At 48.6% G+C, this 26,177-nt stretch overlaps 1 long non-coding RNA gene across 1 annotated transcript in view; it reads left to right on the forward strand.

The window, feature by feature from the left end:
• Positions 1–13,017, forward strand: part of LOC147321343 (uncharacterized) — a 50,559-nt gene extending 37,542 nt beyond the window's left edge. Inside the window, exon 3 of the long non-coding RNA XR_015130863.1 lies at positions 12,838–13,017. This is a non-coding gene — a long non-coding RNA (uncharacterized LOC147321343). The remainder of the gene's footprint in view (positions 1–12,837) is intronic.
• Positions 13,018–26,177: the final 13,160 nt, after the last annotated feature.

Genomic DNA, 26,177 nt, shown 5'->3' on the forward strand with positions numbered 1-26,177 from the left:
CTTTCATCCCTCTACGACACTTACTTTCCCAGTTATTCCATTTTATTCCGTCAAGCTCTGGCTATTACCCCCTAACCTAACCAACCCTCATCATACCTGCATTTGTCCACTGGAGGGAGACAAAAACACCAAGCTCTGAGATTCAAATTTTGAACTGCAGACCTCACAGTGTCTGTGTGTGTGTGTGTGTGTGTGTGTGTGTGTGTGTGTGTGTGTGTGTGTGTGTGTGTGTGTGACAGAGAGAGAGAGAGAGTGACACTTGCTGTGTATTTAAGAAACAAACGCTCAAAGAAACCAAACAGAATGACACAGGCAGAAAGACACTGTTTTATTTTGGTAACCAATGATGCATTTCTTCTCCCCTTGTACAGTACACCCTGAAGCCGTGTGTGGACCAGGAGATCAGCAGAACAGGAACCACAGAGCGTCAGCGGCAGACATCCAAGCTGCACAGGGCACACGCAGCACCAGGCAGAATTAATGACGTCCCTGATCCACAGCTCAAGCCCAGCCACCCGCTGCCTCCTCGCCGCCTCCTCCCGGGACCTTCAAGGACCACCCACCAGCCACTGGTACACATTCCAATCTTACACAATGGCCCCAGCATCACAGGGCATCTCCTGACATTAAAATCTATCCTGATTTCTGTTGTTTTTCCCTCATCTCTGAGCCTGTGAGTGTGAGTGTGTGTGTGTGTGTGTGTGTGTGTGTGTGTGTGTGTGTCTCTCTCTCTTTTACACAAAAAACACATGTCAGTTGTTAAGGAAAATGTTATAAAACACTTCTTCAGTAAAGACTCAGAGAAGAGAAACACACAGAACTTCTTGCTAGCAAGGGCAGCCTCCACTCTAAGAGACTCCAGTGAGAGAACTGCCCCGGTCTTTATTTTATACTCCATTGAGTGTGTGTGTGTGTGTGTGTGTGTGTGTGTGTGTGTGTGTGTGTGTGTGTGTGTGTGTGTCTCTTTTACACAAAAAATACATGTGAGTGCACTTGCAACAACTTTTAATATGCAATGTACAGGACTTGCTTGCTAGGCGCCATCCTGTGGACCAAACATGCAATTGAAAGATGTTATTTTCGCCGGTATAACACCTTCTGACACTTTGTACCGCATTGAGCCAGCAGAGGGAGCACCTCTTGTTCAATCCCAGTGGCACAGCAGCTGCTCTGCTTCTGTGTGTGTGTGTGTGTGTGTGTGTGTGTGTGTTTGTGTGACAGAGAGACAGACAGAGAGAGAGAGAGAGAGACACTTGCTGTGTATTTAAAAAACAAGCGCTCAAACAAACCAAAGAGAACGACAGAGGCAGAAAGACACTGTTTTTTTTGTGGTAACCCATGAGGTCTTGCTATCGAATTGTACAGTGCATCCTGAAGCAAGGCCGAGCAGATGACATAGTGCTCCACAGGCCTGCTTCTGGTGCCTGCTCCTGTACCAACCTGCTGCAGAGGCTTCTGTGAAGGGAAACTGCTACATGTTATGTCACCAATCCCTGCCATGCTGCGTGTCTAACGACCCGGCAGGGCCTGCTGAGTACAGTGGTGGTGGACCCAGGCCCTCTGCACCTTCCTTTCTCCGACTGGGACCCTTTTGTCCCATCCTTTTTGGTCCGATTCGCCATATCTCCAGAACCGAAGAAGCCATCGGCGTGGCTTCTTCGCCACAGCGTCCGGCACCCACCAAAACCCCCACCTAGACACCAACATCAGCCCTCTACACCTCTTACTTTTTCAGTTATTCCACTTTTGTCCCATCCTCTCCTGGCTTTTTCCCCATAACCTATCATTTAAGCCTCATCATACCTGCCGTGGGCCACTGGAGGGAGACAAATCACCATGCACTAAAATTCAAATTTTGCACTGCAAACCTCACAGTGTCTGTGTCTGTGTGTGTGTGTGTGTGTGTGTGTGTGTGTGTGTGTGTGTGCGCTTTGGTGTGTGTGTGTGTGTGTGTGTGCGCGCTTTGGTGTGTGTGCTTTGGTGTGTGTGTGTGTGTGTGTGTGTGACAGAGAGAGAGAGAGAGAGAGTGACACTTGCTGTGTATTTAAGAAACAAACGCTCAAAGAAACCAAACAGAATGACACAGGCAGAAAGACACTGTTTTATTTTGGTAACCAATGATGCATTTCTTCTTCCCTTGTACAGTGCACCCTGAAGCCGTGTGTGGACCAGGAGATCAGCAGAACAGGAACCACAGAGCGTCAGCGGCAGACATCCAAGCTGCACAGGGCACACGCAGCACCAGGCAGAATTAATGACGTCCCTGATCCACAGCTCAAGCCCAGCCACCCGCTGCCTCCTCGCCGCCTCCTCCCGGGACCTTCAAGGACCACCCACCAGCCACTGGTACACATTCCAATCTTACACAATGGCCCCAGCATCACAGGGCATCTCCTGACATTAAAATCTATCCTGATTTCTGTTGTTTTTCCCTCATCTCTGAGCCGCTGAGTGTGAGTGTGTGTGTGTGTGTGTGTGTGTGTGTGTGTGTGTGTGTGTGTGTCTCTCTCTCTTTTACACAAAAAACACATGTCAGTTGTTAAGGAAAATGTTATAAAACACTTCTTCAGTAAAGACTCAGAGAAGAGAAACACACAGAACTTCTTGCTAGCAAGGGCAGCCTCCACTCTAAGAGACTCCAGTGAGAGAACTGCCCCGGTCTTTATTTTATACTCCATTGAGCGTGTGTGTGTGTGTGTGTGTGTGTGTGTGTGTGTTGACAGAGAGAGAGAGACAGAGAGAGAGAGAGAGAGAGAGGGAGAGATACAAAGGAATGTAATTCAAATTTTGCACTTCAGACCTTACAGTGTGTGTGTGTGTGTGTGTGTGTGTGTGTGTGTGTGTGTGTGTGTGTGTGTGTTGACAGAGAGAGAGAGACAGAGAGAGAGAGAGAGAGAGAGAGAGAGAGACAGAGAGAGAGAGAGAGAGAGAGAGAGAGAGAGAGAGAGAGAGAGAGGGAGAGATACAAAGGAATGTAATTCAAATTTTGCACTTCAGACCTTACAGTGTGTGTGTGTGTGTGTGTGTGTGTGTCTGTCTTTTACACAAAAAATGCACTTGCAACAACTTTAATATGGAATGTACTGGACTTCCCAGCTAGGCGCCCTCCTGTGGATGACAGGTGCAATTGATTGTCAAAAGCAGATATCTAACAGCTTCTGACACTTTGTACCGCATTGAGCCAGCAGAGGGAGCCCCCCTGGTTCAATCCCAGCTGCACAGCAGTTGTGACCAGCTTCTGTCTGTGTGCTTTGGTGTGTGTGAGTGTGTGTGTGTGTGTGTGTTGACAGAGAGAGAGAGAGACAGAGAGAGAGAGAGAGAGAGAGAGGGAGAGATACAAAGGAATGTAATTCAAATTTTGCACTTCAGACCTTACTGTGTGTGTGTGTGTGTGTGTGTGTGTGTGTGTGTGTGTGTGTTGACAGAGAGAGAGAGAGAGAGAGAGAGAGAGGGAGAGATACAAAGGAATGTAATTCAAATTTTGCACTTCAGACCTTACTGTGTGTGTGTGTGTGTGTGTGTGTGTGTGTGTGTGTGTCTGTCTTTTACACAAAAAATGCACTTGCAACAACTTTAATATGGAATGTACTGGACTTCCCAGCTAGGCGCCCTCCTGTGGACGACAGGTGCAATCCCAGTTGCACAGCACTTGACCAGCTTCTGTGTGTGTGTGTGTGTGTGTGTGTGTGTGTGTGACAGACAGACAGACAGACAGACAGACAGAGAGGGAGATTCAAAGCATCAGGACCAGGAGATGACACAGTGCTCCAAAGGCCTGGTTCTGCTGCCTCCTCCTCCACCCACCTGCTGCAGACGCTTCTGTGAAGGGAAACTGCTACATGTTATGTCACCGATCCCTGCCATGCTGCGTGTCTAACGACCCGGCAGGGCCTGCTGAGTACAGTGGTGGTGGAATCGGCCCGATCGGACACTCCTATCTGCCACTTTGACCTTTTTATTCCGTCAAATTTGGACCCATTTACACCAAGTCCAGAACCGTTGGTGCTATCGACATGGGGTCTTCACCAGCGCGTGCGGAGCGGCAGAAAATCCCCACGTAGACACCACTTTCATCCCTCTACGACACTTACTTTCCCAGTTATTCCATTTTATTCCGTCAAGCTCTGGCTATTACCCCCTAACCTAACCAACCCTCATCATACCTGCATTTGTCCACTGGAGGGAGACAAAAACACCAAGCTCTGAGATTCAAATTTTGAACTGCAGACCTCACAGTGTCTGTGTGTGTGTGTGTGTGTGTGTGTGTGTGTGTGTGTGTGTGTGTGTGTGTGTGTGTGTGTGACAGAGAGAGAGAGAGAGTGACACTTGCTGTGTATTTAAGAAACAAACGCTCAAAGAAACCAAACAGAATGACACAGGCAGAAAGACACTGTTTTATTTTGGTAACCAATGATGCATTTCTTCTCCCCTTGTACAGTACACCCTGAAGCCGTGTGTGGACCAGGAGATCAGCAGAACAGGAACCACAGAGCGTCAGCGGCAGACATCCAAGCTGCACAGGGCACACGCAGCACCAGGCAGAATTAATGACGTCCCTGATCCACAGCTCAAGCCCAGCCACCCGCTGCCTCCTCGCCGCCTCCTCCCGGGACCTTCAAGGACCACCCACCAGCCACTGGTACACATTCCAATCTTACACAATGGCCCCAGCATCACAGGGCATCTCCTGACATTAAAATCTATCCTGATTTCTGTTGTTTTTCCCTCATCTCTGAGCCTGTGAGTGTGAGTGTGTGTGTGTGTGTGTGTGTGTGTGTGTGTGTGTCTCTCTCTCTTTTACACAAAAAACACATGTCAGTTGTTAAGGAAAATGTTATAAAACACTTCTTCAGTAAAGACTCAGAGAAGAGAAACACACAGAACTTCTTGCTAGCAAGGGCAGCCTCCACTCTAAGAGACTCCAGTGAGAGAACTGCCCCGGTCTTTATTTTATACTCCATTGAGTGTGTGTGTGTGTGTGTGTGTGTGTGTGTGTGTGTGTGTGTGTGTGTGTGTGTGTGTCTCTTTTACACAAAAAATACATGTGAGTGCACTTGCAACAACTTTTAATATGCAATGTACAGGACTTGCTTGCTAGGCGCCATCCTGTGGACCAAACATGCAATTGAAAGATGTTATTTTCGCCGGTATAACACCTTCTGACACTTTGTACCGCATTGAGCCAGCAGAGGGAGCACCTCTTGTTCAATCCCAGTGGCACAGCAGCTGCTCTGCTTCTGTGTGTGTGTGTGTGTGTGTGTGTGTGTGTGTTTGTGTGACAGAGAGACAGACAGAGAGAGAGAGAGAGAGACACTTGCTGTGTATTTAAAAAACAAGCGCTCAAACAAACCAAAGAGAACGACAGAGGCAGAAAGACACTGTTTTTTTTGTGGTAACCCATGAGGTCTTGCTATCGAATTGTACAGTGCATCCTGAAGCAAGGCCGAGCAGATGACATAGTGCTCCACAGGCCTGCTTCTGGTGCCTGCTCCTGTACCAACCTGCTGCAGAGGCTTCTGTGAAGGGAAACTGCTACATGTTATGTCACCAATCCCTGCCATGCTGCGTGTCTAACGACCCGGCAGGGCCTGCTGAGTACAGTGGTGGTGGACCCAGGCCCTCTGCACCTTCCTTTCTCCGACTGGGACCCTTTTGTCCCATCCTTTTTGGTCCGATTCGCCATATCTCCAGAACCGAAGAAGCCATCGGCGTGGCTTCTTCGCCACAGCGTCCGGCACCCACCAAAACCCCCACCTAGACACCAACATCAGCCCTCTACACCTCTTACTTTTTCAGTTATTCCACTTTTGTCCCATCCTCTCCTGGCTTTTTCCCCATAACCTATCATTTAAGCCTCATCATACCTGCCGTGGGCCACTGGAGGGAGACAAATCACCATGCACTAAAATTCAAATTTTGCACTGCAAACCTCACAGTGTCTGTGTCTGTGTGTGTGTGTGTGTGTGTGTGTGTGTGTGTGTGTGTGTGCGCTTTGGTGTGTGTGTGTGTGTGTGTGTGCGCGCTTTGGTGTGTGTGCTTTGGTGTGTGTGTGTGTGTGTGTGTGTGACAGAGAGAGAGAGAGAGAGAGTGACACTTGCTGTGTATTTAAGAAACAAACGCTCAAAGAAACCAAACAGAATGACACAGGCAGAAAGACACTGTTTTATTTTGGTAACCAATGATGCATTTCTTCTTCCCTTGTACAGTGCACCCTGAAGCCGTGTGTGGACCAGGAGATCAGCAGAACAGGAACCACAGAGCGTCAGCGGCAGACATCCAAGCTGCACAGGGCACACGCAGCACCAGGCAGAATTAATGACGTCCCTGATCCACAGCTCAAGCCCAGCCACCCGCTGCCTCCTCGCCGCCTCCTCCCGGGACCTTCAAGGACCACCCACCAGCCACTGGTACACATTCCAATCTTACACAATGGCCCCAGCATCACAGGGCATCTCCTGACATTAAAATCTATCCTGATTTCTGTTGTTTTTCCCTCATCTCTGAGCCGCTGAGTGTGAGTGTGTGTGTGTGTGTGTGTGTGTGTGTGTGTGTGTGTGTGTGTGTCTCTCTCTCTTTTACACAAAAAACACATGTCAGTTGTTAAGGAAAATGTTATAAAACACTTCTTCAGTAAAGACTCAGAGAAGAGAAACACACAGAACTTCTTGCTAGCAAGGGCAGCCTCCACTCTAAGAGACTCCAGTGAGAGAACTGCCCCGGTCTTTATTTTATACTCCATTGAGCGTGTGTGTGTGTGTGTGTGTGTGTGTGTGTGTGTTGACAGAGAGAGAGAGACAGAGAGAGAGAGAGAGAGAGAGGGAGAGATACAAAGGAATGTAATTCAAATTTTGCACTTCAGACCTTACAGTGTGTGTGTGTGTGTGTGTGTGTGTGTGTGTGTGTGTGTGTGTGTGTGTGTGTGTGTTGACAGAGAGAGAGAGACAGAGAGAGAGAGAGAGAGAGAGAGAGAGAGAGAGAGAGAGAGAGAGAGAGAGAGAGAGAGAGGGAGAGATACAAAGGAATGTAATTCAAATTTTGCACTTCAGACCTTACAGTGTGTGTGTGTGTGTGTGTGTGTGTGTCTGTCTTTTACACAAAAAATGCACTTGCAACAACTTTAATATGGAATGTACTGGACTTCCCAGCTAGGCGCCCTCCTGTGGATGACAGGTGCAATTGATTGTCAAAAGCAGATATCTAACAGCTTCTGACACTTTGTACCGCATTGAGCCAGCAGAGGGAGCCCCCCTGGTTCAATCCCAGCTGCACAGCAGTTGTGACCAGCTTCTGTCTGTGTGCTTTGGTGTGTGTGAGTGTGTGTGTGTGTGTGTGTTGACAGAGAGAGAGAGAGACAGAGAGAGAGAGAGAGAGAGAGAGGGAGAGATACAAAGGAATGTAATTCAAATTTTGCACTTCAGACCTTACTGTGTGTGTGTGTGTGTGTGTGTGTGTGTGTGTGTGTGTGTGTGTGTGTGTGTGTGTGTTGACAGAGAGAGAGAGAGAGAGAGAGAGAGAGGGAGAGATACAAAGGAATGTAATTCAAATTTTGCACTTCAGACCTTACTGTGTGTGTGTGTGTGTGTGTGTGTGTGTGTGTGTGTGTGTCTGTCTTTTACACAAAAAATGCACTTGCAACAACTTTAATATGGAATGTACTGGACTTCCCAGCTAGGCGCCCTCCTGTGGACGACAGGTGCAATCCCAGTTGCACAGCACTTGACCAGCTTCTGTGTGTGTGTGTGTGTGTGTGTGTGTGTGTGTGACAGACAGACAGACAGACAGACAGACAGAGAGGGAGATTCAAAGCATCAGGACCAGGAGATGACACAGTGCTCCAAAGGCCTGGTTCTGCTGCCTCCTCCTCCACCCACCTGCTGCAGACGCTTCTGTGAAGGGAAACTGCTACATGTTATGTCACCGATCCCTGCCATGCTGCGTGTCTAACGACCCGGCAGGGCCTGCTGAGTACAGTGGTGGTGGAATCGGCCCGATCGGACACTCCTATCTGCCACTTTGACCTTTTTATTCCGTCAAATTTGGACCCATTTACACCAAGTCCAGAACCGTTGGTGCTATCGACATGGGGTCTTCACCAGCGCGTGCGGAGCGGCAGAAAATCCCCACGTAGACACCACTTTCATCCCTCTACGACACTTACTTTCCCAGTTATTCCATTTTATTCCGTCAAGCTCTGGCTAAATCCCCTTAACCTAACCAACCCTAATCATACCTGCATTTGTCCACTGGAGGGAGACAAAAACACCAAGCTCTGAGATTCAAATTTTGAACTGCAGACCTCACAGTGTCTGTGTGTGTGTGTGTGTGTGTGTGCGCTTTGGTGTGTTTGCTTTGGTGTGTGTGTGTGTGTGTGTGTGTGACAGAGAGAGAGAGTGACACTTGCTGTGTATTTAAGAAACAAACGCTCAAAGAAACCAAACAGAATGACACAGGCAGAAAGACACTGTTTTATTTTGGTAACCAATGATGCATTTCTTCTCCGCTTGTACAGTGCACCCTGAAGCCGTGTGTGGACCAGGAGATCAGCAGAACAGGAACCACAGAGCGTCAGCGGCAGACATCCAAGCTGCACAGGGCACACGCAGCACCAGGCAGAATTAATGACGTCCCTGATCCACAGCTCAAGCCCAGCCACCCGCTGCCTCCTCGCCGCCTCCTCCCGGGACCTTCAAGGACCACCCACCAGCCACTGGTACACATTCCAATCTTACACAATGGCCCCAGCATCACAGGGCATCTCCTGACATTAAAATCTATCCTGATTTCTGTTGTTTTTCCCTCATCTCTGAGCCGCTGAGTGTGAGTGTGTGTGTGTGTGTGTGTGTGTGTGTGTGTGTGTGTGTGTGTGTCTCTCTCTCTTTTACACAAAAAACACATGTCAGTTGTTAAGGAAAATGTTATAAAACACTTCTTCAGTAAAGACTCAGAGAAGAGAAACACACAGAACTTCTTGCTAGCAAGGGCAGCCTCCACTCTAAGAGACTCCAGTGAGAGAACTGCCCCGGTCTTTATTTTATACTCCATTGAGTGTGTGTGTGTGTGTGTGTGTGTGTGTGTGTGTGTGTGTTGACAGAGAGAGAGAGAGAGAGAGAGAGAGAGAGAGAGAGAGAGAGAGAGAGAGAGAGGGAGAGATACAAAGGAATGTAATTCAAATTTTGCACTTCAGACCTTACAGTGTGTGTGTGTGTGTGTGTGTGTGTGTGTGTGTGTGTGTCTGTCTTTTACACAAAAAATGCACTTGCAACAACTTTAATATGGAATGTACTGGACTTCCCAGCTAGGCGCCCTCCTGTGGATGACAGGTGCAATTGATTGTCAAAAGCAGATATCTAACAGCTTCTGACACTTTGTACCGCATTGAGCCAGCAGAGGGAGCCCCCCTGGTTCAATCCCAGTTGCACAGCAGTTGTGACCAGCTTCTGTCTGTGTGCTTTGGTGTGTGTGAGTGTGTGTGTGTGTGTGTGTGTTGACAGAGAGAGAGAGAGAGAGACAGAGAGAGAGAGAGAGAGAGAGAGAGAGAGAGGGAGAGATACAAAGGAATGTAATTCAAATTTTGCACTTCAGACCTTACTGTGTGTGTGTGTGTGTGTGTGTGTGTGTGTGTGTGTGTGTGTGTGTGTGTGTGTGTGTGTGTGTGTGTGTGTCTGTCTGTCTTTTACACAAAAAATGCACTTGCAACAACTTTAATATGGAATGTACTGGACTTCCCAGCTAGGCGCCCTCCTGTGGACGACAGGTGCAATCCCAGTTGCACAGCACTTGACCAGCTTCTGTGTGTGTGTGTGTGTGACAGACAGACAGACAGACAGACAGAGAGGGAGATTCAAAGCATCAGGACCAGGAGATGACACAGTGCTCCAAAGGCCTGGTTCTGCTGCCTCCTCCTCCACCCACCTGCTGCAGACGCTTCTGTGAAGGGAAACTGCTACATGTTATGTCACCGATCCCTGCCATGCTGCGTGTCTAACGACCCGGCAGGGCCTGCTGAGTACAGTGGTGGTGGAATCGGCCCGATCGGACACTCCTATCTGCCACTTTGACCTTTTTATTCCGTCAAATTTGGACCCATTTACACCAAGTCCAGAACCGTTGGTGCTATCGACATGGGGTCTTCACCAGGGTGTCCGGAGCACCCCGAAACCCCCCCGTAGACACCACTTTCATCCCTCTACGACACTTACTTTCCCAGTTATTCCATTTTATTCCGTCAAGCTCTGGCTATTACCCCCTAACCTAACCAACCCTCATCATACCTGCATTTGTCCACTGGAGGGAGACAAAAACACCAAGCTCTGAGATTCAAATTTTGAACTGCAGACCTCACAGTGTCTGTGTGTGTGTGTGTGTGTGTGTGTGTGTGTGTGTGTGTGTGTGTGTGTGTGTGTGTGTGTGACAGAGAGAGAGAGAGAGTGACACTTGCTGTGTATTTAAGAAACAAACGCTCAAAGAAACCAAACAGAATGACACAGGCAGAAAGACACTGTTTTATTTTGGTAACCAATGATGCATTTCTTCTCCCCTTGTACAGTACACCCTGAAGCCGTGTGTGGACCAGGAGATCAGCAGAACAGGAACCACAGAGCGTCAGCGGCAGACATCCAAGCTGCACAGGGCACACGCAGCACCAGGCAGAATTAATGACGTCCCTGATCCACAGCTCAAGCCCAGCCACCCGCTGCCTCCTCGCCGCCTCCTCCCGGGACCTTCAAGGACCACCCACCAGCCACTGGTACACATTCCAATCTTACACAATGGCCCCAGCATCACAGGGCATCTCCTGACATTAAAATCTATCCTGATTTCTGTTGTTTTTCCCTCATCTCTGAGCCTGTGTGTGTGTGTGTGTGTGTGTGTGTGTGTGTGTGTGTGTGTGTGTGTGTGTGTGTGTGTGTGTGTGTGTGTGTCTCTCTCTCTTTTACACAAAAAACACATGTCAGTTGTTAAGGAAAATGTTATAAAACACTTCTTCAGTAAAGACTCAGAGAAGAGAAACACACAGAACTTCTTGCTAGCAAGGGCAGCCTCCACTCTAAGAGACTCCAGTGAGAGAACTGCCCCGGTCTTTATTTTATACTCCATTGAGCGTGTGTGTGTGTGTGTGTGTGCGTGTGTGTGTTGACAGAGAGAGAGAGAGAGAGACAGAGAGAGAGAGAGAGAGAGAGAGATACAAAGGAATGTAATTCAAATTTTGCACTTCAGACCTTACAGTGTGTGTGTGTGTGTGTGTGTGTGTGTGTGTGTGTGTGTGTGTGTTGACAGAGAGAGAGAGAGAGAGACAGAGAGAGAGAGAGAGAGAGAGAGATACAAAGGAATGTAATTCAAATTTTGCACTTCAGACCTTACAGTGTGTGTGTGTGTGTGTGTGTGTGTGTGTGTGTGTGTGTGTGTGTGTGTGTGTGTGTCTGTCTTTTACACAAAAAATGCACTTGCAACAACTTTAATATGGAATGTACTGGACTTCCCAGCTAGGCGCCCTCCTGTGGATGACAGGTGCAATTGATTGTCAAAAGCAGATATCTAACAGCTTCTGACACTTTGTACCGCATTGAGCCAGCAGAGGGAGCCCCCCTGGTTCAATCCCAGTTGCACAGCAGTTGTGACCAGCTTCTGTCTGTGTGCTTTGGTGTGTGTGAGTGTGTGTGTGTGTGTGTGTGTGTTGACAGAGAGAGAGAGAGAGAGACAGAGAGAGAGAGAGAGAGAGAGAGAGAGAGAGAGAGAGAGGGAGAGATACAAAGGAATGTAATTCAAATTTTGCACTTCAGACCTTACTGTGTGTGTGTGTGTGTGTGTGTGTGTGTGTGTGTGTGTCTGTCTTTTACACAAAAAATGCACTTGCAACAACTTTAATATGGAATGTACTGGACTTCCCAGCTAGGCGCCCTCCTGTGGACGACAGGTGCAATCCCAGTTGCACAGCACTTGACCAGCTTCTGTGTGTGTGTGTGTGTGTGTGACAGACAGACAGACAGACAGACAGAGAGGGAGATTCAAAGCATCAGGACCAGGAGATGACACAGTGCTCCAAAGGCCTGGTTCTGCTGCCTCCTCCTCCACCCACCTGCTGCAGACGCTTCTGTGAAGGGAAACTGCTACATGTTATGTCACCGATCCCTGCCATGCTGCGTGTCTAACGACCCGGCAGGGCCTGCTGAGTACAGTGGTGGTGGACCCAGGCCCTCTGCACCTTCCTTTCTCCGACTGGGACCGTTTTGTCCCATCCTTTTTGGTCCGATTCGCCATATCTCCAGAACCGAAGAAGCCATCGGCGTGGCCTCTTCGCCACAGCGTCCGGCACCCACCAAAACCCCCACCTAGACACCAACATCAGCCCTCTACACCTCTTACTTTTTCAGTTATTCCACTTTTGTCCCATCCTCTCCTGGCTTTTTCCCCATAACCTATCATTTAAGCCTCATCATACCTGCCGTGGGCCACTGGAGGGAGACAAATCACCATGCACTAAAATTCAAATTTTGCACTGCAAACCTCACAGTGTCTGTGTCTGTGTGTGTGTGTGTGTGTGTGTGTGTGTGTGTGTGTGTGTGTGTGTGTGCGCGCTTTGGTGTGTGTGTGTGTGTGTGTGTGTGTGCGCGCTTTGGTGTGTGTGTGTGTGTGTGTGTGTGTGCGCGCTTTGGTGTGTGTGCTTTGGTGTGTGTGTGTGTGTGTGTGTGTGTGTGTGACAGAGAGAGAGAGAGAGAGAGTGACACTTGCTGTGTATTTAAGAAACAAACGCTCAAAGAAACCAAACAGAATGACACAGGCAGAAAGACACTGTTTTATTTTGGTAACCAATGATGCATTTCTTATCCCCTTGTACAGGGCCTTTTATGACAGGAACAGGAACCACAGAGCGTCAGCCGCACACATCGAAGCTGCACAGGGCACACGCGGCACCACGCAGAATAAATGACGTTCCTGGGCCAAGGCCGAAGCCCAGCCACCCGCTGCCTCCTCGCCGCCTCCTCCTGGGACCTTCAAGGACCACCCACCAGCCACTGGTACACATTCCAATCTTACACAATGGCCCCAGCATCACAGGGCATCTCCTGACATTAAAATCTATCCTGATTTCTGTTGTTTTTCCCTCATCTCTGAGCCGCTGAGTGTGAGTGTGAGTGTGTGTGTGTGTGTGTGTGTGTGTGTGTGTGTGTGTCTCTCTCTCTTTTACACAAAAAACACATGTCAGTTGTTAAGGAAAATGTTATAAAACACTTCTTCAGTAAAGACTCAGAGAAGAGAAACACACAGAACTTCTTGCTAGCAAGGGCAGCCTCCACTCTAAGAGACTCCAGTGAGAGAACTGCCCCGGTCTTTATTTTATACTCCATTGAGTGTGTGTGTGTGTGTGTGTGTGTGTGTGTGTGTGTGTGTTGACAGAGAGAGAGAGAGAGAGAGAGAGAGAGAGAGAGAGAGAGAGAGAGAGAGAGGGAGAGATACAAAGGAATGTAATTCAAATTTTGCACTTCAGACCTTACAGTGTGTGTGTGTGTGTGTGTGTGTGTGTGTGTGTGTGTCTGTCTTTTACACAAAAAATGCACTTGCAACAACTTTAATATGGAATGTACTGGACTTCCCAGCTAGGCGCCCTCCTGTGGATGACAGGTGCAATTGATTGTCAAAAGCAGATATCTAACAGCTTCTGACACTTTGTACCGCATTGAGCCAGCAGAGGGAGCCCCCCTGGTTCAATCCCAGTTGCACAGCAGTTGTGACCAGCTTCTGTCTGTGTGCTTTGGTGTGTGTGAGTGTGTGTGTGTGTGTGTGTGTTGACAGAGAGAGAGAGAGAGAGAGACAGAGAGAGAGAGAGAGAGAGAGAGAGAGAGAGAGAGGGAGAGATACAAAGGAATGTAATTCAAATTTTGCACTTCAGACCTTACTGTGTGTGTGTGTGTGTGTGTGTGTGTGTGTGTGTGTGTGTGTGTGTCTGTCTTTTACACAAAAAATGCACTTGCAACAACTTTAATATGGAATGTACTGGACTTCCCAGCTAGGCGCCCTCCTGTGGACGACAGGTGCAATCCCAGTTGCACAGCACTTGACCAGCTTCTGTGTGTGTGTGTGTGTGTGTGTGACAGACAGACAGACAGACAGACAGAGAGGGAGATTCAAAGCATCAGGACCAGGAGATGACACAGTGCTCCAAAGGCCTGGTTCTGCTGCCTCCTCCTCCACCCACCTGCTGCAGACGCTTCTGTGAAGGGAAACTGCTACATGTTATGTCACCGATCCCTGCCATGCTGCGTGTCTAACGACCCGGCAGGGCCTGCTGAGTACAGTGGTGGTGGAATCGGCCCGATCGGACACTCCTATCTGCCACTTTGACCTTTTTATTCCGTCAAATTTGGACCCATTTACACCAAGTCCAGAACCGTTGGTGCTATCGACATGGGGTCTTCACCAGGGTGTCCGGAGCACCCCGAAACCCCCCCGTAGACACCACTTTCATCCCTCTACGACACTTACTTTCCCAGTTATTCCATTTTATTCCGTCAAGCTCTGGCTATTACCCCCTAACCTAACCAACCCTCATCATACCTGCATTTGTCCACTGGAGGGAGACAAAAACACCAAGCTCTGAGATTCAAATTTTGAACTGCAGACCTCACAGTGTCTGTGTGTGTGTGTGTGTGTGTGTGTGTGTGTGTGTGTGTGTGTGTGTGTGTGTGTGTGTGTGTGTGACAGAGAGAGAGAGAGAGTGACACTTGCTGTGTATTTAAGAAACAAACGCTCAAAGAAACCAAACAGAATGACACAGGCAGAAAGACACTGTTTTATTTTGGTAACCAATGATGCATTTCTTCTCCCCTTGTACAGTACACCCTGAAGCCGTGTGTGGACCAGGAGATCAGCAGAACAGGAACCACAGAGCGTCAGCGGCAGACATCCAAGCTGCACAGGGCACACGCAGCACCAGGCAGAATTAATGACGTCCCTGATCCACAGCTCAAGCCCAGCCACCCGCTGCCTCCTCGCCGCCTCCTCCCGGGACCTTCAAGGACCACCCACCAGCCACTGGTACACATTCCAATCTTACACAATGGCCCCAGCATCACAGGGCATCTCCTGACATTAAAATCTATCCTGATTTCTGTTGTTTTTCCCTCATCTCTGAGCCTGTGAGTGTGAGTGTGTGTGTGTGTGTGTGTGTGTGTGTGTGTGTGTCTCTCTCTCTTTTACACAAAAAACACATGTCAGTTGTTAAGGAAAATGTTATAAAACACTTCTTCAGTAAAGACTCAGAGAAGAGAAACACACAGAACTTCTTGCTAGCAAGGGCAGCCTCCACTCTAAGAGACTCCAGTGAGAGAACTGCCCCGGTCTTTATTTTATACTCCATTGAGTGTGTGTGTGTGTGTGTGTGTGTGTGTGTGTGTGTGTGTGTGTGTGTGTGTGTGTGTGTCTCTTTTACACAAAAAATACATGTGAGTGCACTTGCAACAACTTTTAATATGCAATGTACAGGACTTGCTTGCTAGGCGCCATCCTGTGGACCAAACATGCAATTGAAAGATGTTATTTTCGCCGGTATAACACCTTCTGACACTTTGTACCGCATTGAGCCAGCAGAGGGAGCACCTCTTGTTCAATCCCAGTGGCACAGCAGCTGCTCTGCTTCTGTGTGTGTGTGTGTGTGTGTGTGTGTGTGTGTTTGTGTGACAGAGAGACAGACAGAGAGAGAGAGAGAGAGACACTTGCTGTGTATTTAAAAAACAAGCGCTCAAACAAACCAAAGAGAACGACAGAGGCAGAAAGACACTGTTTTTTTTGTGGTAACCCATGAGGTCTTGCTATCGAATTGTACAGTGCATCCTGAAGCAAGGCCGAGCAGATGACATAGTGCTCCACAGGCCTGCTTCTGGTGCCTGCTCCTGTACCAACCTGCTGCAGAGGCTTCTGTGAAGGGAAACTGCTACATGTTATGTCACCAATCCCTGCCATGCTGCGTGTCTAACGACCCGGCAGGGCCTGCTGAGTACAGTGGTGGTGGACCCAGGCCCTCTGCACCTTCCTTTCTCCGACTGGGACCCTTTTGTCCCATCCTTTTTGGTCCGATTCGCCATATCTCCAGAACCGAAGAAGCCATCGGCGTGGCTTCTTCGCCACAGCGTCCGGCACCCACCAAAACCCCCACCTAGACACCAACATCAGCCCTCTACACCTCTTACTTTTTCAGTTATTCCACTTTTGTCCCATCCTCTCCTGGCTTTTTCCCCATAACCTATCATTTAAGCCTCATCATACCTGCCGTGGGCCACTGGAGGGAGACAAATCACCATGCACTAAAATTCAAATTTTGCACTGCAAACCTCACAGTGTCTGTGTCTGTGTGTGTGTGTGTGTGTGTGTGTGTGTGTGTGTGTGTGTGCGCTTTGGTGTGTGTGTGTGTGTGTGTGTGCGCGCTTTGGTGTGTGTGCTTTGGTGTGTGTGTGTGTGTGTGTGTGTGACAGAGAGAGAGAGAGAGAGAGTGACACTTGCTGTGTATTTAAGAAACAAACGCTCAAAGAAACCAAACAGAATGACACAGGCAGAAAGACACTGTTTTATTTTGGTAACCAATGATGCATTTCTTCTTCCCTTGTACAGTGCACCCTGAAGCCGTGTGTGGACCAGGAGATCAGCAGAACAGGAACCACAGAGCGTCAGCGGCAGACATCCAAGCTGCACAGGGCACACGCAGCACCAGGCAGAATTAATGACGTCCCTGATCCACAGCTCAAGCCCAGCCACCCGCTGCCTCCTCGCCGCCTCCTCCCGGGACCTTCAAGGACCACCCACCAGCCACTGGTACACATTCCAATCTTACACAATGGCCCCAGCATCACAGGGCATCTCCTGACATTAAAATCTATCCTGATTTCTGTTGTTTTTCCCTCATCTCTGAGCCGCTGAGTGTGAGTGTGTGTGTGTGTGTGTGTGTGTGTGTGTGTGTGTGTGTGTGTGTGTGTGTCTCTCTCTCTTTTACACAAAAAACACATGTCAGTTGTTAAGGAAAATGTTATAAAACACTTCTTCAGTAAAGACTCAGAGAAGAGAAACACACAGAACTTCTTGCTAGCAAGGGCAGCCTCCACTCTAAGAGACTCCAGTGAGAGAACTGCCCCGGTCTTTATTTTATACTCCATTGAGCGTGTGTGTGTGTGTGTGTGTGTGTGTGTGTGTGTTGACAGAGAGAGAGAGACAGAGAGAGAGAGAGAGAGAGAGGGAGAGATACAAAGGAATGTAATTCAAATTTTGCACTTCAGACCTTACAGTGTGTGTGTGTGTGTGTGTGTGTGTGTGTGTGTGTGTGTGTGTGTGTGTGTGTGTTGACAGAGAGAGAGAGACAGAGAGAGAGAGAGAGAGAGAGAGAGAGAGACAGAGAGAGAGAGAGAGAGAGAGAGAGAGAGAGAGAGAGAGAGAGAGGGAGAGATACAAAGGAATGTAATTCAAATTTTGCACTTCAGACCTTACAGTGTGTGTGTGTGTGTGTGTGTGTGTGTCTGTCTTTTACACAAAAAATGCACTTGCAACAACTTTAATATGGAATGTACTGGACTTCCCAGCTAGGCGCCCTCCTGTGGATGACAGGTGCAATTGATTGTCAAAAGCAGATATCTAACAGCTTCTGACACTTTGTACCGCATTGAGCCAGCAGAGGGAGCCCCCCTGGTTCAATCCCAGCTGCACAGCAGTTGTGACCAGCTTCTGTCTGTGTGCTTTGGTGTGTGTGAGTGTGTGTGTGTGTGTGTGTTGACAGAGAGAGAGAGAGACAGAGAGAGAGAGAGAGAGAGAGAGGGAGAGATACAAAGGAATGTAATTCAAATTTTGCACTTCAGACCTTACTGTGTGTGTGTGTGTGTGTGTGTGTGTGTGTGTGTGTGTGTGTGTGTGTGTGTGTGTGTTGACAGAGAGAGAGAGAGAGAGAGAGAGAGAGGGAGAGATACAAAGGAATGTAATTCAAATTTTGCACTTCAGACCTTACTGTGTGTGTGTGTGTGTGTGTGTGTGTGTGTGTGTGTGTGTCTGTCTTTTACACAAAAAATGCACTTGCAACAACTTTAATATGGAATGTACTGGACTTCCCAGCTAGGCGCCCTCCTGTGGACGACAGGTGCAATCCCAGTTGCACAGCACTTGACCAGCTTCTGTGTGTGTGTGTGTGTGTGTGTGTGTGTGTGTGTGTGACAGACAGACAGACAGACAGACAGACAGAGAGGGAGATTCAAAGCATCAGGACCAGGAGATGACACAGTGCTCCAAAGGCCTGGTTCTGCTGCCTCCTCCTCCACCCACCTGCTGCAGACGCTTCTGTGAAGGGAAACTGCTACATGTTATGTCACCGATCCCTGCCATGCTGCGTGTCTAACGACCCGGCAGGGCCTGCTGAGTACAGTGGTGGTGGAATCGGCCCGATCGGACACTCCTATCTGCCACTTTGACCTTTTTATTCCGTCAAATTTGGACCCATTTACACCAAGTCCAGAACCGTTGGTGCTATCGACATGGGGTCTTCACCAGCGCGTGCGGAGCGGCAGAAAATCCCCACGTAGACACCACTTTCATCCCTCTACGACACTTACTTTCCCAGTTATTCCATTTTATTCCGTCAAGCTCTGGCTAAATCCCCTTAACCTAACCAACCCTAATCATACCTGCATTTGTCCACTGGAGGGAGACAAAAACACCAAGCTCTGAGATTCAAATTTTGAACTGCAGACCTCACAGTGTCTGTGTGTGTGTGTGTGTGTGTGTGCGCTTTGGTGTGTTTGCTTTGGTGTGTGTGTGTGTGTGTGTGTGTGACAGAGAGAGAGAGTGACACTTGCTGTGTATTTAAGAAACAAACGCTCAAAGAAACCAAACAGAATGACACAGGCAGAAAGACACTGTTTTATTTTGGTAACCAATGATGCATTTCTTCTCCGCTTGTACAGTGCACCCTGAAGCCGTGTGTGGACCAGGAGATCAGCAGAACAGGAACCACAGAGCGTCAGCGGCAGACATCCAAGCTGCACAGGGCACACGCAGCACCAGGCAGAATTAATGACGTCCCTGATCCACAGCTCAAGCCCAGCCACCCGCTGCCTCCTCGCCGCCTCCTCCCGGGACCTTCAAGGACCACCCACCAGCCACTGGTACACATTCCAATCTTACACAATGGCCCCAGCATCACAGGGCATCTCCTGACATTAAAATCTATCCTGATTTCTGTTGTTTTTCCCTCATCTCTGAGCCGCTGAGTGTGAGTGTGTGTGTGTGTGTGTGTGTGTGTGTGTGTGTGTGTGTGTGTGTCTCTCTCTCTTTTACACAAAAAACACATGTCAGTTGTTAAGGAAAATGTTATAAAACACTTCTTCAGTAAAGACTCAGAGAAGAGAAACACACAGAACTTCTTGCTAGCAAGGGCAGCCTCCACTCTAAGAGACTCCAGTGAGAGAACTGCCCCGGTCTTTATTTTATACTCCATTGAGTGTGTGTGTGTGTGTGTGTGTGTGTGTGTGTGTGTGTTGACAGAGAGAGAGAGAGAGAGAGAGAGACAGAGAGAGAGAGAGAGAGAGAGAGAGGGAGAGATACAAAGGAATGTAATTCAAATTTTGCACTTCAGACCTTACAGTGTGTGTGTGTGTGTGTGTGTGTGTGTGTGTGTGTGTCTGTCTTTTACACAAAAAATGCACTTGCAACAACTTTAATATGGAATGTACTGGACTTCCCAGCTAGGCGCCCTCCTGTGGATGACAGGTGCAATTGATTGTCAAAAGCAGATATCTAACAGCTTCTGACACTTTGTACCGCATTGAGCCAGCAGAGGGAGCCCCCCTGGTTCAATCCCAGTTGCACAGCAGTTGTGACCAGCTTCTGTCTGTGTGCTTTGGTGTGTGTGAGTGTGTGTGTGTGTGTGTGTGTTGACAGAGAGAGAGAGAGAGAGACAGAGAGAGAGAGAGAGAGAGAGAGAGAGAGAGGGAGAGATACAAAGGAATGTAATTCAAATTTTGCACTTCAGACCTTACTGTGTGTGTGTGTGTGTGTGTGTGTGTGTGTGTGTGTGTGTGTGTGTGTGTGTGTGTGTGTGTCTGTCTGTCTTTTACACAAAAAATGCACTTGCAACAACTTTAATATGGAATGTACTGGACTTCCCAGCTAGGCGCCCTCCTGTGGACGACAGGTGCAATCCCAGTTGCACAGCACTTGACCAGCTTCTGTGTGTGTGTGTGTGTGACAGACAGACAGACAGACAGACAGAGAGGGAGATTCAAAGCATCAGGACCAGGAGATGACACAGTGCTCCAAAGGCCTGGTTCTGCTGCCTCCTCCTCCACCCACCTGCTGCAGACGCTTCTGTGAAGGGAAACTGCTACATGTTATGTCACCGATCCCTGCCATGCTGCGTGTCTAACGACCCGGCAGGGCCTGCTGAGTACAGTGGTGGTGGAATCGGCCCGATCGGACACTCCTATCTGCCACTTTGACCTTTTTATTCCGTCAAATTTGGACCCATTTACACCAAGTCCAGAACCGTTGGTGCTATCGACATGGGGTCTTCACCAGGGTGTCCGGAGCACCCCGAAACCCCCCCGTAGACACCACTTTCATCCCTCTACGACACTTACTTTCCCAGTTATTCCATTTTATTCCGTCAAGCTCTGGCTATTACCCCCTAACCTAACCAACCCTCATCATACCTGCATTTGTCCACTGGAGGGAGACAAAAACACCAAGCTCTGAGATTCAAATTTTGAACTGCAGACCTCACAGTGTCTGTGTGTGTGTGTGTGTGTGTGTGTGTGTGTGTGTGTGTGTGTGTGTGTGTGTGTGTGTGTGTGTGTGTGTGACAGAGAGAGAGAGAGAGTGACACTTGCTGTGTATTTAAGAAACAAACGCTCAAAGAAACCAAACAGAATGACACAGGCAGAAAGACACTGTTTTATTTTGGTAACCAATGATGCATTTCTTCTCCCCTTGTACAGTACACCCTGAAGCCGTGTGTGGACCAGGAGATCAGCAGAACAGGAACCACAGAGCGTCAGCGGCAGACATCCAAGCTGCACAGGGCACACGCAGCACCAGGCAGAATTAATGACGTCCCTGATCCACAGCTCAAGCCCAGCCACCCGCTGCCTCCTCGCCGCCTCCTCCCGGGACCTTCAAGGACCACCCACCAGCCACTGGTACACATTCCAATCTTACACAATGGCCCCAGCATCACAGGGCATCTCCTGACATTAAAATCTATCCTGATTTCTGTTGTTTTTCCCTCATCTCTGAGCCTGTGAGTGTGAGTGTGTGTGTGTGTGTGTGTGTGTGTGTGTGTGTGTCTCTCTCTCTTTTACACAAAAAACACATGTCAGTTGTTAAGGAAAATGTTATAAAACACTTCTTCAGTAAAGACTCAGAGAAGAGAAACACACAGAACTTCTTGCTAGCAAGGGCAGCCTCCACTCTAAGAGACTCCAGTGAGAGAACTGCCCCGGTCTTTATTTTATACTCCATTGAGTGTGTGTGTGTGTGTGTGTGTGTGTGTGTGTGTGTGTGTGTGTGTGTGTGTGTGTGTCTCTTTTACACAAAAAATACATGTGAGTGCACTTGCAACAACTTTTAATATGCAATGTACAGGACTTGCTTGCTAGGCGCCATCCTGTGGACCAAACATGCAATTGAAAGATGTTATTTTCGCCGGTATAACACCTTCTGACACTTTGTACCGCATTGAGCCAGCAGAGGGAGCACCTCTTGTTCAATCCCAGTGGCACAGCAGCTGCTCTGCTTCTGTGTGTGTGTGTGTGTGTGTGTGTGTGTGTGTTTGTGTGACAGAGAGACAGACAGAGAGAGAGAGAGAGAGACACTTGCTGTGTATTTAAAAAACAAGCGCTCAAACAAACCAAAGAGAACGACAGAGGCAGAAAGACACTGTTTTTTTTGTGGTAACCCATGAGGTCTTGCTATCGAATTGTACAGTGCATCCTGAAGCAAGGCCGAGCAGATGACATAGTGCTCCACAGGCCTGCTTCTGGTGCCTGCTCCTGTACCAACCTGCTGCAGAGGCTTCTGTGAAGGGAAACTGCTACATGTTATGTCACCAATCCCTGCCATGCTGCGTGTCTAACGACCCGGCAGGGCCTGCTGAGTACAGTGGTGGTGGACCCAGGCCCTCTGCACCTTCCTTTCTCCGACTGGGACCCTTTTGTCCCATCCTTTTTGGTCCGATTCGCCATATCTCCAGAACCGAAGAAGCCATCGGCGTGGCTTCTTCGCCACAGCGTCCGGCACCCACCAAAACCCCCACCTAGACACCAACATCAGCCCTCTACACCTCTTACTTTTTCAGTTATTCCACTTTTGTCCCATCCTCTCCTGGCTTTTTCCCCATAACCTATCATTTAAGCCTCATCATACCTGCCGTGGGCCACTGGAGGGAGACAAATCACCATGCACTAAAATTCAAATTTTGCACTGCAAACCTCACAGTGTCTGTGTCTGTGTGTGTGTGTGTGTGTGTGTGTGTGTGTGTGTGTGTGTGCGCTTTGGTGTGTGTGTGTGTGTGTGTGTGCGCGCTTTGGTGTGTGTGCTTTGGTGTGTGTGTGTGTGTGTGTGTGTGACAGAGAGAGAGAGAGAGAGAGTGACACTTGCTGTGTATTTAAGAAACAAACGCTCAAAGAAACCAAACAGAATGACACAGGCAGAAAGACACTGTTTTATTTTGGTAACCAATGATGCATTTCTTCTTCCCTTGTACAGTGCACCCTGAAGCCGTGTGTGGACCAGGAGATCAGCAGAACAGGAACCACAGAGCGTCAGCGGCAGACATCCAAGCTGCACAGGGCACACGCAGCACCAGGCAGAATTAATGACGTCCCTGATCCACAGCTCAAGCCCAGCCACCCGCTGCCTCCTCGCCGCCTCCTCCCGGGACCTTCAAGGACCACCCACCAGCCACTGGTACACATTCCAATCTTACACAATGGCCCCAGCATCACAGGGCATCTCCTGACATTAAAATCTATCCTGATTTCTGTTGTTTTTCCCTCATCTCTGAGCCGCTGAGTGTGAGTGTGTGTGTGTGTGTGTGTGTGTGTGTGTGTGTGTGTGTGTGTGTGTGTCTCTCTCTCTTTTACACAAAAAACACATGTCAGTTGTTAAGGAAAATGTTATAAAACACTTCTTCAGTAAAGACTCAGAGAAGAGAAACACACAGAACTTCTTGCTAGCAAGGGCAGCCTCCACTCTAAGAGACTCCAGTGAGAGAACTGCCCCGGTCTTTATTTTATACTCCATTGAGCGTGTGTGTGTGTGTGTGTGTGTGTGTGTGTGTGTGTTGACAGAGAGAGAGAGACAGAGAGAGAGAGAGAGAGAGAGGGAGAGATACAAAGGAATGTAATTCAAATTTTGCACTTCAGACCTTACAGTGTGTGTGTGTGTGTGTGTGTGTGTGTGTGTGTGTGTGTGTGTGTGTGTGTGTGTGTTGACAGAGAGAGAGAGACAGAGAGAGAGAGAGAGAGAGAGAGAGAGAGACAGAGAGAGAGAGAGAGAGAGAGAGAGAGAGAGAGAGAGGGAGAGATACAAAGGAATGTAATTCAAATTTTGCACTTCAGACCTTACAGTGTGTGTGTGTGTGTGTGTGTGTGTGTCTGTCTTTTACACAAAAAATGCACTTGCAACAACTTTAATATGGAATGTACTGGACTTCCCAGCTAGGCGCCCTCCTGTGGATGACAGGTGCAATTGATTGTCAAAAGCAGATATCTAACAGCTTCTGACACTTTGTACCGCATTGAGCCAGCAGAGGGAGCCCCCCTGGTTCAATCCCAGCTGCACAGCAGTTGTGACCAGCTTCTGTCTGTGTGCTTTGGTGTGTGTGAGTGTGTGTGTGTGTGTGTGTTGACAGAGAGAGAGAGAGACAGAGAGAGAGAGAGAGAGAGAGAGGGAGAGATACAAAGGAATGTAATTCAAATTTTGCACTTCAGACCTTACTGTGTGTGTGTGTGTGTGTGTGTGTGTGTGTGTGTGTGTGTGTGTGTGTGTGTGTGTGTGTGTTGACAGAGAGAGAGAGAGAGAGAGAGAGAGAGGGAGAGATACAAAGGAATGTAATTCAAATTTTGCACTTCAGACCTTACTGTGTGTGTGTGTGTGTGTGTGTGTGTGTGTGTGTGTGTGTGTCTGTCTTTTACACAAAAAATGCACTTGCAACAACTTTAATATGGAATGTACTGGACTTCCCAGCTAGGCGCCCTCCTGTGGACGACAGGTGCAATCCCAGTTGCACAGCACTTGACCAGCTTCTGTGTGTGTGTGTGTGTGTGTGTGTGTGTGTGTGACAGACAGACAGACAGACAGACAGACAGAGAGGGAGATTCAAAGCATCAGGACCAGGAGATGACACAGTGCTCCAAAGGCCTGGTTCTGCTGCCTCCTCCTCCACCCACCTGCTGCAGACGCTTCTGTGAAGGGAAACTGCTACATGTTATGTCACCGATCCCTGCCATGCTGCGTGTCTAACGACCCGGCAGGGCCTGCTGAGTACAGTGGTGGTGGAATCGGCCCGATCGGACACTCCTATCTGCCACTTTGACCTTTTTATTCCGTCAAATTTGGACCCATTTACACCAAGTCCAGAACCGTTGGTGCTATCGACATGGGGTCTTCACCAGCGCGTGCGGAGCGGCAGAAAATCCCCACGTAGACACCACTTTCATCCCTCTACGACACTTACTTTCCCAGTTATTCCATTTTATTCCGTCAAGCTCTGGCTAAATCCCCTTAACCTAACCAACCCTAATCATACCTGCATTTGTCCACTGGAGGGAGACAAAAACACCAAGCTCTGAGATTCAAATTTTGAACTGCAGACCTCACAGTGTCTGTGTGTGTGTGTGTGTGTGTGTGCGCTTTGGTGTGTTTGCTTTGGTGTGTGTGTGTGTGTGTGTGTGTGACAGAGAGAGAGAGTGACACTTGCTGTGTATTTAAGAAACAAACGCTCAAAGAAACCAAACAGAATGACACAGGCAGAAAGACACTGTTTTATTTTGGTAACCAATGATGCATTTCTTCTCCGCTTGTACAGTGCACCCTGAAGCCGTGTGTGGACCAGGAGATCAGCAGAACAGGAACCACAGAGCGTCAGCGGCAGACATCCAAGCTGCACAGGGCACACGCAGCACCAGGCAGAATTAATGACGTCCCTGATCCACAGCTCAAGCCCAGCCACCCGCTGCCTCCTCGCCGCCTCCTCCCGGGACCTTCAAGGACCACCCACCAGCCACTGGTACACATTCCAATCTTACACAATGGCCCCAGCATCACAGGGCATCTCCTGACATTAAAATCTATCCTGATTTCTGTTGTTTTTCCCTCATCTCTGAGCCGCTGAGTGTGAGTGTGTGTGTGTGTGTGTGTGTGTGTGTGTGTGTGTGTGTGTGTGTCTCTCTCTCTTTTACACAAAAAACACATGTCAGTTGTTAAGGAAAATGTTATAAAACACTTCTTCAGTAAAGACTCAGAGAAGAGAAACACACAGAACTTCTTGCTAGCAAGGGCAGCCTCCACTCTAAGAGACTCCAGTGAGAGAACTGCCCCGGTCTTTATTTTATACTCCATTGAGTGTGTGTGTGTGTGTGTGTGTGTGTGTGTGTGTGTGTGTTGACAGAGAGAGAGAGAGAGAGAGAGAGACAGAGAGAGAGAGAGAGAGAGAGAGAGGGAGAGATACAAAGGAATGTAATTCAAATTTTGCACTTCAGACCTTACAGTGTGTGTGTGTGTGTGTGTGTGTGTGTGTGTGTGTGTCTGTCTTTTACACAAAAAATGCACTTGCAACAACTTTAATATGGAATGTACTGGACTTCCCAGCTAGGCGCCCTCCTGTGGATGACAGGTGCAATTGATTGTCAAAAGCAGATATCTAACAGCTTCTGACACTTTGTACCGCATTGAGCCAGCAGAGGGAGCCCCCCTGGTTCAATCCCAGTTGCACAGCAGTTGTGACCAGCTTCTGTCTGTGTGCTTTGGTGTGTGTGAGTGTGTGTGTGTGTGTGTGTGTTGACAGAGAGAGAGAGAGAGAGACAGAGAGAGAGAGAGAGAGAGAGAGAGAGAGAGGGAGAGATACAAAGGAATGTAATTCAAATTTTGCACTTCAGACCTTACTGTGTGTGTGTGTGTGTGTGTGTGTGTGTGTGTGTGTGTGTGTGTGTGTG

Source organism: Aulonocara sp. 'chitande type north' Nkhata Bay, linkage group LG9 (genome assembly GCF_057382095.1).
Source record: "Aulonocara sp. 'chitande type north' Nkhata Bay isolate Kocher_YH1m ecotype deep benthic linkage group LG9, A_spYH_male_GT1.1, whole genome shotgun sequence".
Taxonomy (NCBI): Eukaryota; Metazoa; Chordata; class Actinopteri; order Cichliformes; family Cichlidae; genus Aulonocara; species Aulonocara sp. 'chitande type north' Nkhata Bay.